This window comes from Dipodomys ordii, unplaced genomic scaffold (assembly GCF_000151885.1).
Source record: "Dipodomys ordii isolate 6190 unplaced genomic scaffold, Dord_2.0 Scaffold2, whole genome shotgun sequence".
NCBI lineage: Eukaryota > Metazoa > Chordata > Mammalia > Rodentia > Heteromyidae > Dipodomys > Dipodomys ordii.
In genome coordinates this window covers 31,162,669-31,176,828 of record NW_012267218.1, presented here as the reverse complement: position 1 = coordinate 31,176,828, position 14,160 = coordinate 31,162,669, and positions in this window count along the sequence as shown.

Below are 14,160 nucleotides of genomic sequence, written 5' to 3'. Positions count from 1 at the left end.
TTCCAGCCCCCGTTTATCGTAATTTCTAATCTGGCTAATACTCCCAAAACTGAGAAGGGTTCATTTGCATTTTTATTCAGCTATTTAAAGGGAAGCAGCTAATGACATCAGTGATTGCCATGTGTTTTTCAAAATCATTTTCAACATTTTATTTCGCTATTCCAATGGTCATGATATTACAACACACCTCCCTACTTCAGTTTGTGGTTCATATTGCAAGTCCACTACTGAGTGACAGTATTATTATTTGAAACAGATGGAATCCTGGAAATAGAAGAAGTATGAATGGTAGAGTAAAAGTTTCATTTTTGAGGAAAGAATGTACGCTAGATGGTTTAAAATTATCTGGTTGAGTTCTTATATTACTTATGGGTTGCATATAGGAAATATGTGCTAATTTTTCCTATAGTTTCTTTTTTCTGTAAATATTATGATCTCTGACAAAAGAAATGAATCTGACTTTGGCATTGAGCCAAACAATGGGTATTATAAGCAAGATTCTTTGCTGAAGTACAAAAGTATTCTCCCCCCCCCCCAAGGCTTTCCTATCTCCATGCTTACAATGGGGTCCCTTCAATCTGGCAAGATTTTTTTGAGTCTTTTGAAACACATGACCCCCTGAATCTATTGCTTTTAATTGTATAACTTTTAAACATTTAAAAAAGAAACAAAAACATTTTTTTTCTTCTTTTTTTTTTTTTGCTTATATGGTGCTGAGGAATCGAACCCAGGGCCTCAGGCATGCAAGGCAAGCGCTCTACCACTGAGCCACCTTCCCAGCCCCACAAAAACATTTTTATCATCCTTGGAAAAACTTTTTTTTTGTCGGTCATGGGGCTTGAACTCTGGGCTTGAGTGCTGTCCCTCAGCTCTTCAGCTCAAGGTAAGCACTGTACCACTTGTGCTACAGCGCCACTTCCGGTTTTCTAGTGGTTTATTGGAGATAAGAGTTTCCTGGACTTTCCTGTCTGGGCTGGCTTTGAACCATGATCCTCAGATCTCAGCCTCCAGAGTAGCTAGGATTACAGCTGTGAGCCACTGGCGCCTGGCCTTGAAAAAACTCTTAAAGACAGCCCAGGCAAGAAAGTCCATGAGACTTATCTCCAATTAACCACCAGAAAACAGGGAATGGAGCTGTGGTTCAAATTGGTAAAGTGGTAGCCTTGAGCAGAAGAGCTCAGGAATAGCACCCAGACCATGAGTTCAAGCCCCAGGATGTAACAAAACATAACAACAAAAAAAAACTTTTTAATTTACTTTATGTGCTGCTTGGAAACATGGAAAGCTACCAGCAAACATTGTTTTAAAATGAACAATCTGAAAAAACCTGATAAAGCCAGGTGTGGGTGGCTTGCACCTATAATCCTAGCTACTCAGGAGGCTGAGATCTTAAGGCTGCATTTCAAAGCCAGTTCAGCAGTAAAGTCTGTGAGAATCATTTCTAATTAATCACCAAAAAGCTAGAATTGGAACTGAGGTTAATTGGCCCTGAGTTCAAGTACCAGGACTGGCAAAAAAAACAAACAAACAACATGATTAAGGTTGAATTAAGTATTTTGAACAATTCTGTACCCATTACAAGAATGGCTCAATATACATGCTTTGTAAATTTTTAATAATCTCGTATGAATGAGCAAAAAGAACAGTACTTAGCAGTACTGAAAACATTTTGGAAGGTTTGGGAATATTTATTTGGGATTTTAAAAACCAGATACAAGGTAAATATGTGCAATGAATTTTCTGGTTAAAATAGTATTTTACGTAAGTAGTTCTAGGTTGTTGTTTTTTTCCTGTCCACTGTGGTTTATAAATATATTTTTTGTTAGAATACATAATGATTGTTTTCATGATAAGATGTGTATTTAGCTAGCATTCACTGTTAAGTGATTTCTTCTCAGTCTTCTCTGGTAAATTAAATGAGTAGAACTTTGGTTTGAAAACAGAATATAAAGATTAATTGGCCTTAATCTGATATATCTGCTACGTGGCCAAATCCTGTTATAGTAGATTTTAAGGTAATTAAAATTGTTTCATTGTTATAGAAATAAACAGAAATCCTCCATAAAATATTTTTATCATAGTAGCACTTATTTTAAGCAATTTGACATTATGTGCAAAACATTATCTGATTCAGCTTCCATACAGTTGACATTAAAATGATGACTTAAAAGGCTTAAATTTAATATCAATTTTAACCTGTTGTGATATAAATGCTGCTTTTAATGAATATTTATTAGCTATTATTTGTTTTCTCATTGAGCTGTTTTATAAGCTGGTAGACTCATAATCTTATTTGATTTTTCTCAGCATATTCTCTTTCCCCTTTTAAGAGTCAAAAAACATTTGCTTTGCTTCTTTACAATACAGAGAAAATGAATATTCTTTTTGATTTTTATGTAGCACTATTCACTTAACATTTTTTCAAAGCACTTCATAGGATATAAAAATAGTACCTCCTGGTAACATTTAAGTAAAGGTAGCAGAAAAACAAAAGAACTTTGAAACAGAAATTATATGCCCTACCAACTCCTCCACCTCAAAGAATAATAAGCATGTGGCACAAATGAATTCTTCAGAAAAGCTGTCTGCATAATTTTCTTTCAAGGTAATGTATTTGACAGCATGAAGATTGTGATGATCTTACTTGGTCTACTATTTAGTAGAATCTTAGAACCTTTCCCATTTACTTCTGAGAGATTATATTACTTCACCAGTATATTGAATGGGCTTCTTGCTACAGAATGTGAGAGATAGGGTTTAGGGCAGGATGCCAGTCAAATCTAGCTTCAGCATGTAGTCCAGAGGTAATACACCCATAAGTTTCTAACTTCAAGTTGCCTTATTTTTTTATAGTTAAGATTTTTTTAGGGGTTAAGCAGAATTTTAAAAATAATTGTTAGACTTTAGAACTATGTTATTTGAAAATGTTTTTAATAACAATTTTTCCAAAATAATTCAAGTCTTCTTTCTAGTTTCATCTCGTATTAAATATACCAGGGTTTGACTACTCTGCCTGACATTTCTGTATTTTTAAAAATATCATTTTAAGTTTTAGAGGGCTGGTTTTGTGTGTGTGTGTGTGTGTGTGTGTGTGTGTTCATGTATGTGCCAATAATGGGGCTTGACCTCAGGGCTTCAGGCTCTTGCTTATTTTAACTTTTTAGCTCAAGGCTGGTGCTCTACTACTTGAGCCACAGCCCCAGTTCCAGCATTTTGCTGGTTAATTGTAGATAAGAGTTCTTCTGATTTGTATGCCTGGGCTGGCTTTTCACTGTGATCTCTAAGTCTCCTGAGTAGCTAAGATTGCACGTGTGAGCCACTGGTGCCCAGCTAGTTTTAGAATTCTTTAGGTTCAAATTCTTACGAAGTTTTCTTATATGACATAAAGTTCATTACAGTTCAGAGTTCACAATCTTGATCTATAGTAAATTTTATAGTCCACTTTTTTTGCAGTTTGTTGTTGTTTTTTCTTTCTGGTCCTAGGGCTTGAATTCACTGCCTGGGCGCTGAGCCTCTTTGTGTTCAAGGCTAGAGCTTTACCACTTGAGACACTACTTCCAGCCTTTTTTGAGTAGTTTTTTGAGTAGTTTATTGGAGATGAGTTTCATGGACTTTCCTGCCCAGGTTGGCTTCTAACCGAGATCCTCAGATCTCAGCCTCCTGAGTAGGGAGGATTACAGGTGTGAGCCACCAGTGCCCAGCTGGAAAGGTTTTTTATTTTGTTTTTGTTTTTGTAATGCTCTTTATTTAGTTAGCAAAAAGTTATTTTATTAGAGTGAGTTTACATGACAATTGGGTTCCCAGATTTAATTCAGTTTGTTTCAACCTCCAGACATGTTGATGATCCTCATCCTCCACCCTCCTCTCCATCCAGGGAATGGGGTTGACAGAGAAGCTGGGACAGATGTAGAAGCACAAGTGTCAGTGGAGGGTAATTGAGAGAGCAATTAATTTTGTCTAGGGTGGGGTAGGTGGGGGTCTGAACACAGCACCAGTTTGAAAGCATTCTAAATAGTGGATTCATTCTGATTTGTGACTAGGTACAGAAAAGGGCCTGCAAAATTTACATATTCATAGTAGTTCTTTGTAAAACTGTTAAGTGGATGGATGATTATGAAGGTAAGCATCCTATTTTGTATTTCTCATTACAATCAGTATTACTGTGGATTAGATGCTAATATTAAATAATACTCTGTAGAGGAAACATTTTCAAGCTGAATTAACTTATGTACTGATTCTTAATACAGAATAAATGTTATATTAACTCATGTTTACTTGTGTCTTTTGGAAGGAGCATGGTAAATTATGTTAATTTACACTGGTAACACAACTTCCTCCATCAAAAGTTTCACTCTAGCCAGTTACTAGTGGCTCAGGCATATGATCCTAGCTACTCAGGAGGCTGAGCTCCAAGGATCCTGGTTTGAAGTCAGCCTGGGCAGCAAAGTGCATCAGACACTTATCTCCAATTAACTACCAGAAAAGCTGGAAGTGGAGCTGTGGCTCAAAATGGTAGAGCACTAGCCTTGAGTACAAAGCTCAGAGACAAGCTCAGGCCCCATGACCAAAAAAAAAAGAAAAAGCAAAGTTTCTCTGGTTGGCCACTACCTCCAGCAAGAAATACAAAATCTCAAGTCCTTCAATTAATTCAACCTTAAAAGCAGTTCCAAATTACTCCATCTGAACTTGACAAAAGCAGTTTTAGGGGCTTGGGCTCAGTGGAAATGAGGAGAAACACACGGTTTCCATTAGCACTTCCAATTCATTAGTTGTCTTCTGTATTGTCTTAATCTATGAGCTGTTAATAATCTTCTTGGTTTCCCAAATAAACATGCCATCATGATGTACAAAATTATCCCCGTGGTACTTGTTAGAATTGGATATTTCAGAATTTCTGCTTCTTAAGGCACTGACTTCTTTCTACTAGTATTTACAATGTTACTTGTCTTTTTTTTGGGGGGGGTCCAGTCATGGAGCTTGAACTCTGGGCCTGGGCGCTGTCCCTCAGCTCTTCAGCTCAAGGCTAACGCTCTACCACTTGAGCCACAGCACCACTTCTGGCTTTTTTCTTTTTGCTTATGTGGTGCTGAGGAATCGAACCCAGGGCTCCATGTATGCAAGGCAAGCGCTCTACCACTGAGCCACCTTCCCAGCCCGCTAGTTGTCTCTTTTCTGCCTCAAGCCCCATTTCTTTTTTGAGACAAGATCTTACTGTGTGGCCCAGGCTACCTTTGAACTTGTCCTGCCTTATTCTTCTGAATGCTAGGATTGCAGGTGTGTACTACCATGTTCTCTTTTGCTTTGTTACTATTTGTGCAAGTACTGGGGCTTGAACTCAGGGTCACCTGCTTTCACTTGACTTTTTCTGGGCTGGCAGTCTACCACTTTGAGCCACAGTACCACTTCTGGTTTTCTGGTGGTTAATTGGAGATAAGAGTCTTGCCAGGCGCTGGTGGCTTATGCCTGTAATCCTAGTTACACAGGAGGCTGAGATGTAAGAACTGCGGTTCAAAGCCAGCCCAGGTAGAGACTCTTATCTCCAACTAACCACCAAAAAAACAAGTGGCACTGTGGTTGAAGTGGTAGAGCTCTTGCCTTGAGCTGAAGAGCTGAGGGCCAGTGCTTAGGCCCAGAGTTCAAGCCCCACACAAGACAAAAAAAAAAAAAAAAGAATCTCACCTAGACTTTTCTGCCCAGGCTGGCTTTGAACCACAATCTTCAGATCTCAGCCTCCTGAGTAGCTAGATTTACAGGTGTGAGCCACCGCTGCCTGACTTCAAATCTACTTTGATATGTCGTGAAGGTCTGGTGAGTCTGGCCACTGGTTGGGTCTCTGGGCCACATTGATCATCAATCATTGTCACAAAGGCAGCTGCAGGCACACTGAAATTGCAGGACAGTGTTTCCAGATGGACTTCCTGTCCATAGCATAAGGTTTTCAATCCAAATGACACATCTCTTAGCACAAGTCATTACAAATTAGGGTATGCCCATCTCCCGTATTCAGGATGCAATGCTGGAAGGCTGGCCAGTGCAGAAGGTCAAAACAATTGGCTTCTACTTAAGTCAGGGGAAAAAAAAGTCAACTCACTTTATGATTTGTTATCCAAATGTGTCACAAATAGCCGTGATTTCCCCGATTGCAGAGTGAATTAGCCTGCTAATTTTCTGGGTTTGGATACCCTCAACATCTGGTTGATGTGTTTCTCTTGAGGGATTGTTTGAATTCATTTATAATTGAATTCATTTATAATTCATTTATAAGACTGATTTTCATTTATCAGGGTGGTATTTGTAACTTTTATTGAAGTGTAATTTACATGTAAAATCTACAGTGTTGCATGGAACAGAATATTAGTATTCTAAATTATGCCCTACATGCTATAATTTTTAGTGCATAATTCCACAGATTTTGACTCTTTGAACTTTAAATTTTAAGCATATAATTTGAAATTAAATAATTTAAAATTTAAATCTTACGTTTAAGATTTAAAATTAATGACTGATTTATATTTTATTGAATTATATGCCATCTGCCTATGTTTTCTCACTATTAGCTACTCAGGAGGATGAGATCTGAGGCTCAAGGCTCGAAGCCAGCCTGGGCAGTAAAATCTTATTTTTTTTGTCATGGGGCTTGAACTCAGATCCTTTTTGCTCAAGGCTAGCACTCTACCACTTTGAGCCACAGAACCACCTCTGGTTTTCCGGTGGTTAATTGGAGATAAGTCTCACAGGGGGCTGGGAAGGTGGCTCAGTGGTAGAGCGCTTGCCTTGCATGCCCGAGGCCCTGGGTTCGATTCCTCAGCACCACATAAGAAAAAAGCCGGAAGTGGCGCTGTGGTTCAAGTGGTAGAGCGCCCAGACCCAGAGTTCAGGCCCCATGACGGGATCCAAAAAAAATAAGTCTCACAGACTTTTCTACCCAGGTGCTTTGAACTGGGCTCACTTGAAAGAATCTGTCCCAACCATCCCAGGGGACCACGCGGAAGAGACTAACCCAGCCACAAAGTGGAGGAGGAGGATTGTAAAGAGGCTTAGTGTGGGTTCGTTGCCTGTCCAGGTGGTAGCTCCTAGCCTTGGGGCTAGTGAGCGAAGTAATCTGCATGCGTCTGGACCGAGAGTGGGAGTGGCCAGCAATCCTGGTGGGGGCTGTAGCGCAGGGAGGAGCTCAGGTCTGGGTGGAGTTTGGGGATGGGGGGGTCCACGCTGCCTCGGGACGCTGAGGACATGAGGTGGGGAGAATGCTATCATTCCTCCCCTGCCCCACGCTCTGTTGTTTAATACCATCCAAGAGGTCTTTGCTTGACTGGTTGGTAAAGGTCTACAAGTAAGCATTACGCCCACCTTCAGTCCTCAGCTCCACCCAGACCTGAGCCCCTCCCTGCCCTGGAGTTCCTGCCTTATAGCTGGCCCCTCCCTCTCTCTGCCCTGACCCACCTGAACTCCCGTCTACCTCACTTCCTATCCCCCAGAACCTGCTGCTACCTAGATCGTGGATGCAGACATGCACTCTCTCTCCGGGAGAACTATGGCTCCTCTAATAAGCCTTGTAATAATCTTTCTTCTGTGCCTGCCTGCCTCTGCGTGGTCCCCTGGGATGGCTGTGAAGGATCCTTTCACTTCATCTTTTCATAGTTATCTAAAATGCAAGACACGATCAGCAAAAGGCAATAATAATAATAATAATGCTAGTGGGCCCAAGAGAGAAATAGGCTAGGGAGGGATTGATTTCCAGAAGGGACTATCAAAGACCTGAGATTGCCTTCTCCATCTTGGATTGGAGACAGCATGGAACTATATCCTGGAGGGAGAAGTATCTTAGGATCACAGGAACCTGAGGAGGAGGTAGCATTTAAAGGTACCAGAGCCAATGGGTGTTATGGTCTCTCCTAGCTACTTCCTGCTGGCTTGGGTGCATTGTGGAGTCACTGGAGCTGGGGTCTTTTAGAGTCTGGGTCTGTGCTGGGCAAGGCAGGGAAGCCTCTGGTTTTGCCTTGACTTGTTCCCAGGTGGTGTTCTAGGTGAGGGCTTTATCCTGTTAAAAAGAAACTTTTGAAAAGATCAGGCCAAAGGCTGACAAACCAGAATCCTCAGACCTCAGCCTCCCGAGTAGCTCAATCGCCAATTAAAAACCAAAAAAGCTGGAAGTAGAGCTGTGGCTCAAATGGTAGAGCACTAATCCTTGAGCAAAAGAATCTCAGGGACAATTCATGCACCTGCCCCTGAGTTCAAGTCTCATGGTTGGTGCATGTGTGCCTATGCACACACACATTAAAGATTTTAAAAAAGGTAAAAATAAAGTCTTAACTTTTGCGTTTAAGCAAGGGCAGGGCTGCCATACATAAATGTGCAAACTGCAAAGCCTAACTCCAGCATCATTCATTCCACAAGTTGTGATCCTAGCCTGGAATAATCTGCATGACCATTGTGGGGACTGAGTGTTGCCACCAGAGCTTGAGAGACTTGCAAAGAGATGCAGAATATAGTCTTTTCTTTGTATGCCTTTTCTCCTGCACTTTCAAAATGCTCTCTCAAGAAAAGGGCACAGGAATCTGGGAGCTCATGGCTGTAAGGTATATTAAATAGGTAGGTTTCATTAGGTAGCCAATGAAGAGACACCATGCGCTATTCAGGCAGGAGAAGAAGTTTATTTACCGAACAGCTGCCCTCACCATGCATGATGGAGAAACATGGCTGAAAAAGTAAGGGGGTGGGGGCTAGGGGGGCAACCTACTCCTGGCCCAGGACTTATCTAGGCCAGGGACAGAAAGAGGTGTGGCCACACTGGATCTGGATGTGACCTCAGTGTCTAGGACCCTCCTAAGGTCAGATGGAAGGCGCATGATCAGAGGTGGCCCAGGATGTGACCTAGCAGGAGGGGAAGATGACTGCTTCGAGGTCTGCCAGTTACCTAGGTAACAGATCTGGGCGGAGACTTAGCAAAGATGGAGAGAGGTGTCCCTGTTCACACCTTACAATAGCCCTACACTCTGCACATTTGTGAGAAATGAGCAGTGTTGGGAAATGAGAACTGGCCCTGTAAGAAAATAATTTGAGGTTCAGCCCCCTGGAATCTTTCATCTACATTTTAAAACTTTTCCCTTTGCCTTTGCAAGTTTTGCATTTTTTCCTTCAAAAAGTTTAGAGGTGGGCTGGGAAGGTGGCTCAGTGGTAGAGTGCTTGCCTTGCATGCATGAGGCCCTGGGTTCGATTCCTCAGCACCACATAAGCAAAAAGAAAAAAAAGCTGGAAGTGGCGCTGTGGCTCAAGTGGTAGAGCACTAGCCTTGAGCTGAAGAGCTGAGGGACAGCGCCCAGGCCCAGAGTTCAGGCCCCACAATCGGACCCCAAAAAAAAGTCTCATGGGGTGACACAATGCAAAAAGAAATGTATGCATTACCTGCCTTTAGTAACTGTAACTCCTTTGTACATCACCTTTATAAAAACAATAAAACAAAATAGCAAGCAGCGCTGTAGCTCAAGTGGTAGTGCGCTAGCCTTGAGCACAAAGCAGTTCAGGGACAGTGCGTAGGCCCTGAGTTCAATCTTCAGGACTGGCAAATACATAAGTAAATAAATAAGCAAATAAATGTTTCACAGACTTTCTGTCTAGGCTGTCTTGGAACCCTGATCTTCACACCTCTGATTCCAGAGTAGCTAGGATTGTAGGCATGAGCCACTTGACTTGGCTGGGCCTCTCCTTTCCCAGAAGAGCCAGGGCAGTGCAGTTGGAAAGTATCCTCCCATAACACTTATCATTCCTTCAGACTGACAGGACAGATCCAGCTGTTCTTATAGCCCAAGGGACACTTATTTCTGCTGTAGTGGGGAGGGGCAGTGAGACCACTCAGTCCGCAGTGAAGATGTAAAGATTTTATTGAGTGAAAAGTGCTGACGTGCTAGGACTGCATCTGGAGTTGGGATCCCAGGAAACAGCCCGAGTGCCAGCCCACATGAGCTTTTAAGCAATTTGGACTAGTGTGGGGAAATGGGGAGGCTGGGTGTTGGTTTTAGCCAATGATTGTTACAAGAAATACACACCTTAAGTTTAAATTTCGCGCCAAGGTTTTGCTGGTGGGAAGCAGGGGAATAGAACAAAGGGTGGTGATGGTCCGCTGGGTTAGGGCTCCCATTGCTCAGAAAACAGCAAAAGCAGAGTTACAGAGTTACAATTAAAGTTACTAGCTAAAGCAATGAGTTACCAGGGAAGTCTTATCCACAGCACACTTACATTTACATCTTAAAAATCATTCATTATCCATTTTATACAATCCAAGTCAAATATCATATTCCATCTTTACATCCTCTACCATATCACTGCTATTTTGATATAACACTAAATTATTTCAATAGGAAGAGTTTTAATACTGTATAACCATTAGAAAATGGACTATTTCCCAAATTGGTTGTCAGCTATAAAATACACCTATGAAAGGCAATTGATGATTAGGTACTAAGTACTTGGGAAGTAGGTACTAAGTACTCAGAACAGGAAGACAAGAAAGTTTCAGGTAAGAGAACTCTTACAGTGGTGGCTGTGGCGAAAAGAAAAGAAAAAGCAAGAAACAGCAGATTTGGTATTTGATTCTAAGAGTTTGTAGGATTGGATTAAAACTTCATGACATTAATGACTTGCAAAAATCCTCCGAAATGCTCCTCAGTGCTATAAATGTAATAAATATCTTCAAAAGTTATCTAAAATGTTTACATGTAAATCAGAGGCAATCATTAAAATTTAGGTAATCATTAAAATTTAGTGTGTTAAGAGTAACACTAAATTTGGATATAATGTACATCGTTAAAAGGTACGTTGGTGCCACCTTTTGGCCAGATTAAAATATACACAAACTATATCTCCATTTTATCTAGGCACCAGTTGGGCACACATTTGGAATCCTAGTTCCTAAGGTGGCTGAAATCTGGAGGATGGAGGTTCCAGGCTAGCCCGGACAGAAAAGTTAGCTAGGCTCTATTTCCAAAATAACCAGTAAAAAAAGCAGAGCTGGAGGTATAGATCAAGTGGTAAAGTGTCAGCAAGCACAAAGCCCTGATTTCAAATTCTAGTACTCTAATTTTGTGTGTGTGTGTGTGTGTGAAAATACCATACAGAGGGGTTACAATTACATGGGCAAGGTAATGAGTGCATTTCTTATCAAGCATTGTTGCCTCCTCCTTTGTTTCCCCTTACCAGCCCTTCCCATCTCCTCCCCAACCCCCCCACCAAAGTTGTAAAGTTCGTTTTCAACATAACGTCTTGTACATCTCATTGTTTTTTCCGTTCCCCTCCACAAATTATACCAACATCAAGTACAGTGAAAACAGGGGTTATACCATGGGGGAGGGACATACAAAGCAACAAAGAAATATCTTATAAATATATTAGAAACAATAGCAAGAAAGAAAAACCATTTGAATCCTTATCTTGGGGTTCATTTCGCCTAACAGCAACTTATCTGACCGTTTCTGCTTTTCTCAGATATATACTAGTTATTGCAAATAAGGGAAACCATGGGACCTATGTTTCTTTGGGCCTGGCTTATTTCACTTAATATCATTTTTTCCAAGTCTTTCCATTTCCTAACAAATGGGGCAATGTCATTCTTTCAAATGGAGGGATAGAACTCTAAATTTGAAAAATAATGATTTTAAGCCATCACATTAAAATTTGTGTGTGTGTGTGGGGGTGTATACGTGTGTGTGCTGGTTCTGGGACTTGAACTTAGGCTTTCGCACCATCCCTAAGCTTCCTCCTCCCCCTCCCCCACGTTCCTCCCTCCCCCACAAAGTTAGCACTCTACCACTGAGCCACAGCTTCACTTTCAGCTTCTTGGTAGTTTATTGGAGATAACAGTTGTTAGGTTTTTAAAAAGAGGTAGCCAAGTAAGAGCAGCACCACGCATGTGATATTCAGGTTAGGGATAGGTTTATTCATCGTTCTGGCTGGCACGGGGCCATGTTGGTCCTCCACGCGGCTAGGACAGACCTAGGAAAGAGCTGGGAAAGAGAACTGGGAAAGAGAGCTGGGAAAAAGCTTCTGGGCCTGGGCTAGGCCTTATCTAGGGTATGGGCGGAGAAAGGTGTGGCCACATCAAATTCAGATGTGACCTCTTCCAGGTGTGCCAGCTGCCTAAGTAAAGCAGGTACTGGGTGGAGACTTTGCTGTGAGGAGGGTGGAGTCTGCTCACCATCCAGGAGCGGACCTTACAAGGTCTCACGTACTTTCCTGCTGACTGACTTTGAACCACAATCCTCAGATCTGTCTTCAGGGTAGCTAGGACTACAGATATAAGCCACCAGTCCCTGGATCACTTTTTAATCTTTTTTTTTTTTGGTCGTGGGGCTTGAACTCCGGGCTTGGGCGATGTCTCTGTGCTCTTCAGCTGAAGGCAAGCACTCTACCACTTGAGCAAGAGCCACTTCCGGTTTTCTGGTGGTTTATTGGAGATAAGAGTCTCACAGGACTTTCCTGCTTGGGCTGTCTTTGACCCTCAGATCTCAGCCTCCTGAGCAACTAGGATTACAGGCGTGAGCCACTGGTGCCCAGCTTTTTTAAACTTTAAAAAGCTGATATATGAGTCTTTCTTTACTCTCATTTCATGAATGGAGAACATGAACATGAAGTATTTCTTTCTTTGTCCCTTTCCCCATTTCTTCCTGCTTTTATCCTGTCATAGTAAAATAAATCTGTAAGGTATATTAAGTAGGTAGGTTTCATTAGTTAGCCCATGAAGAGAACACCATGTGATATTCAGGCAGGAAAAGAAATTTATTTACCAAACTGCTGATCACACCTTGCATGGTGGAGAGGCATGGCTGAAAAGGGAGACCCACCCCAGGCCAGGACTTATCTAGGCCAGGGACAGGAAGAGGTATGGCCAGGTGAGGGAAAGGTGTGGCCACACTGGATCCAGATGTGACCTCAAGACCTAGGACTCTCATGTAGTCAAATGGGAGGCATGTGAGCAGAGGTGGCCCAGGATGTGACCTAGCAGGAGGGGAAGGTGACTGCTTCCAGGTGTGCCAGTTACCTAGGTAACAGATACTGGGTGGAAATTTAGCCAAGAGGTAGGGAGGTGTTCCTGTGCAGACCTTACAAAATCCATGCTAAAACTTATACATTCTGTGGCTTTTTTATGTATGACATTCCTGGAGCTTGGGGCCTGGGTGCTGTCCCTGAGCCTTTTCACATAAAGTTAACACTCTATCACGAGAGCCATAGCTCCTCTTCTGGCTTTTTGGAGGTGAATAATTGGAGATAAGAGTCTCATGGAGAGCTGGGCACTGGTTGCTTACATCTGTAAATCTAGCTACTCAGGAAGCTATCTGAGGATTGCAGTTCAAAGCTAGTAGGGGCAGGAAAGTCTTTGAGACTCTTACTTCCAATTAACCACCAGAAAACCAGAAGTAGAGCTGTGACTCAAAGTGATAGAGTACTAGCCTTAAGCAAAAGAGCTCAGGGACACAGCTCAGGGCCTGAATTCAAGCCCCACAACCAACCAATAAAAAAAAGTCTCATGTGGGGGGGGAGGGGGGAGGCTGGGAAGGGAGGTGAAGGGTAAACAAAGGAGGTGGCTGCAATGCTTGGTAAGAAATGTACGCATTATCCTGCTCATGTAATTGTAACCCCTCTGTACAGTATGTTCACAAATAAAATAAAATTAAAAAAAAAAGTCTCATGGACTTTCCTGCCCAGGCTTTGAACTGTAATCCCCAGATCTCAGTCTCCCAAGTAGCTAGGATTACAGGCATAATCACCATCACTCTGCTTTGAGACTCTTATGAGACATCTTGAAATGCTTTTCAGATGTGGATTCAAGTTCTTGTGATTGTGGATAGAAACAGGGAAGCTGAGGAAACCCTTTTTCCCTCATATGGTAAAAGAAGATTGGTGAACCAGGGCCAGAGCTCAAGTGTCACAAATAAAAGAACAATATTGTCTTCTGGGGCTAATCACAGCAGCCTGTCAACTGAATTTCCTGCCAACCAAATTCCCCTGAAATTTTTGCTAGGTAGGCCCAGCACTCAATTTCAGCTCAGAAACAGCTACAGAAAATGAACCATCAACCCTCTGAACCCCTTCAAGATTAAAAGGGACAAAAGTTGTTCAGGATAAATTAAATTATTTTTAACAAAGATTAAAGGCACTAGGGCTGGGAAG